The sequence below is a fragment of the Salvelinus sp. IW2-2015 genome, unplaced genomic scaffold, assembly GCF_002910315.2.
Source record: "Salvelinus sp. IW2-2015 unplaced genomic scaffold, ASM291031v2 Un_scaffold1294, whole genome shotgun sequence".
NCBI classification, from domain to species: domain Eukaryota; kingdom Metazoa; phylum Chordata; class Actinopteri; order Salmoniformes; family Salmonidae; genus Salvelinus; species Salvelinus sp. IW2-2015.
In genome coordinates this window covers 291,369-295,074 of record NW_019942822.1, presented here as the reverse complement: position 1 = coordinate 295,074, position 3,706 = coordinate 291,369, and positions in this window count along the sequence as shown.

Below are 3,706 nucleotides of genomic sequence, written 5' to 3'. Positions count from 1 at the left end.
TATCCTTTACCTCCTACCTACAGTGATACTTGCTGTTACTGTCTATTATCTTATCCTTTACCCTACTACAGTAATACTGCTGTTAACTGTCTATTATCTATCCTTTACCCCTACCTACAATATACTGCTGTTACTGTCTATTATCTATCTTTACCCCTACCTACAGTATACTTGCTGTTACTGTCTATTATCTATCCATTTTTTTTTTTTTTTTTTATTTTTTTTTTTTTTTTTTTTTTTTTTTTTTTTTTTTTTTTTTTTTTTTTTTTTTTTTTTTTTTTTTTTTTTTTTTTTTTTTTTTTTTTGTTTACACCTACTACAGTATACTGGCTGTTTACTGTCTATTATCTATCCTTTACCCCTACCTACAGTATAACTGCTGTTACTGTTCATTATCTATTCTTTACACCTACCCTACTAGTATACTGCTGTACTGTCTATTATCATCCTTTACCCTACTACAATATACTGCTGTTACTGTCTATTATCTATCCTTTACCCCTACACGTATCTGCTGTTACTTCTATTATCTAATCCTTTACACCTACCTACAGTATACTGCTGTTACTGTCTAATTATCTATCCTTTACCTACGCTACAGTATACTGCTGTTACTGTCTATTATCTATCCTTTACCAGCTACCTACAATCTACTGCTGTACTGGTCTTTATCTATCCTTGTAACCTACTACAGTATACTGCTGTTACTGTTTATTATCTATCCTTTACCCTACCTACAGTTACTGCTGTTTACTGTCTATTATTTCCCTGTTACCTGGTCACTTTACCCCTACCTACAGCATACTGCAGTTACTGTCTATTATCTATCCTTTACCCCTACCTACAGTATACTGATGTTACCTCTTCTGTTGCCTGGTCACTTTACCCCTACCCACAGTATACTGCTGCTACTGTTTATTATCTACCTATATGTACAGTACCTTCGGAAAGTATTCAGACCCCTTGACTAACATGTTATGTTAGACTTAATCTAAAATAAATTACATTTAAAAATAAATCCTCATCAATCTACACACAATACCCCATCATGACATCACAATACACCATCATGACAAAGAAAAAACAGGTCTTTAGAAGTGTTTAGCAAATGTATTAAAAACAGAAATACCTTATTTACGTAAGTATTCAGACCTTTTGCTATGAGACTCGAAATTGAGCTCAGGGGCATCCTGTTGTTTCCTTTGATCATCCTTGAGATGTTTCTAAAACTTGATTGAACTTAATCCACCTGTGGTAAATTCAATTGATTGTACATGATTTGGAAAGGCACACACCTGTCTATATAAAGGTCCCACAGTTGACAGTGCATGTCAGAGCAAAAACCAAGCCATGAGGTCAAAGGAATTGTCCGTAGAGTTCCCGAGAAAGGATTGTGTCGAGGCACAGATCTGGGGAAGGGTACCAAAAAAATGTCTGCAGCATTGAAGATCCAAGAACACAGTGGCCTCCATCATTCTTAAATGGAAGAAGTTTGGAACCACCAAGACTCTTCCTAGAGCTGGCCGCCCGGCCAACTGAGTAATCGGGGGAGAAGGGCCTTGGTCAGGGAGGTGACCAAGAACCTGATGGTCACTGACTGAGCTACAGAGTTCCTTTGTGGAGATGGGAGAACCTTCCAGAAGGACAACCATCTCTGCAGCACTCCACCAATCAGGCCTTTATGGTAGAGTGGCCAGACGGAAGCCACTCCTCAGTAAAAAGGCACATGACAGTCCGCTTGGAGTTCGCCAAAAGGCACCTAAAGACTCTCAGACCATGAGAAACAAGATTCTCTGGTCTGATGAAACCAACATTAAATGCGTTGGCTTGAATGCCAAGAGTCCCTTCTGGAGGAAACCTGCCACCATCCCTACGGTGAAGCGTGGTCGTGGCAGTATCATGCTCTGGGGATGTTTTTCAGCGGCAGGGGCTGGGAGACTAGTCAGGATCGAGGGAAAGATGAATGGAGCAAAATACAAAGAGATCCTTGATGAAAACCTGCTCCAGAGCGCTCAGGACCTCAGACTGGGGTGAAGGTTCACCTTCCAACTGGACAATGACCTGAAGCACACAGCCAAGACAACACAGGAGTGGCTTCGGGACAAGTCTCTGAATGTCCTTGAGTGGCCCAGCCAGAGCCCGGACTTGAACCCAATCGAACATCTCTGGAGAGACTTAAGAATATCTGTGCAGAAACCTGACAGAGCTTGAGAGGATCTGCAGAGAAGAATGGGAGAAACACCCCAAATACAGGTGTGCCAAGTCTGAGCGTCATACCGAAGAAGACTCAAGGCTGTAATCGCTGCCAAAGATGCTTCAACAAAGTAAAGGGTCTGAATAGTTGTCAATGTTATATTTCTGTTTTTTTTTCAAACAATTTTATACATTTTTGAATAAGGTTGTAACCTAACAAAATGTGGAAAAAGTCAAGGAGTACTGTACATATCTACCTCAATTTACATTTACATTTACATTTAAGTCATTTAGCAGACGCTCTTATCCCTGCACCAACCCTGTGTATATAGTCAAGTTATCATTACTCACTGTATATATAGTTATCGTTACTCACTGTGTATATAGTCAAGTTATCGTTACTCACTGTGTATATAGTTATCGTTACTCACTGTGTATATAGTCAAGTTATCGTTACTCACTGTGTATATAGTCAAGTTATCGTTACTCACTGTGTATATCGTTATCGTTACTCACTGTGTATATAGTTATCGTTACTCACTGTGTATATAGTTATCGTTACCCACTGTGTATATAGTTATCGTTACTCACTGTGTATATAGTTATCGTTACTCACTATGTATATAGTTATCGTTACTCACTATGTATATAGTTATCGTTACTCACTATGTATATAGTTATCGTTACTCACTGTGTATATCGTCAAGTTATCGTTACTCACTGTGTATATCGTGAGGAGAGTAGACATCTCTCACGTGTGCTCGCTCCCGCCAGGACGCCCGGAACTTGAACCCAATGGAACATCTCCTAGCAGATGTCACGCTTATCGGAATATCCCTCTGGTGGCAGAAACTGACAACGCTTGAGAGGGATCGTGCAGGGGAAGAATGGAAAACACCCCAAATACCGGTGTCGAAGGTCTGAGGGCGGGTCATCACCGGAGAAGACTCAGGCTGGTCATCCGCTGGCCAGCGTATGCTTGCACCAACGGTCAAAGGGTCTGAATACTTGGTCCAACCTGCTTCCTCTCATAGTTTATAGCCAATATCGCCTCGTTTTCCTTTTATCGCAAACTCACTCTCTTTACTACATCTTTCTCGAATACGCACGGATCGCGCCTCTGCACAAAATGTGGGAAAAAGTCTCTAACTGGAGTCTAGTCTGTTAGCAATTTATATATATTCTCGTTCTGGAGAGGAGTTAGCTATGTGGCATTTAGGGTTCTACTTTTAAAGGTACGCATTTAGGGCAGGAAGGCTGCAGGTTTTAGGGCTTGGATGGCGAGAGGGGGTGCGAGGCTCGGCCTATAGGCCGAGAGGGAGAGGGGTAGATGTGCAATGAGTCAAGGTTGTTCTATGAAGATATGAGGGGAGAGAGGGGTCACGTCAGTGCTATTGAGGTACTTGGAGGAGAGATGGAGGTGTCAGGCTGGCCTTGTGGACGGGGGTAGGGGTAGATAGGATGTTGCCGAGGCTTTGTGGCTTTGGAGGGGTGTGTGACGAGGGGGTGCAGG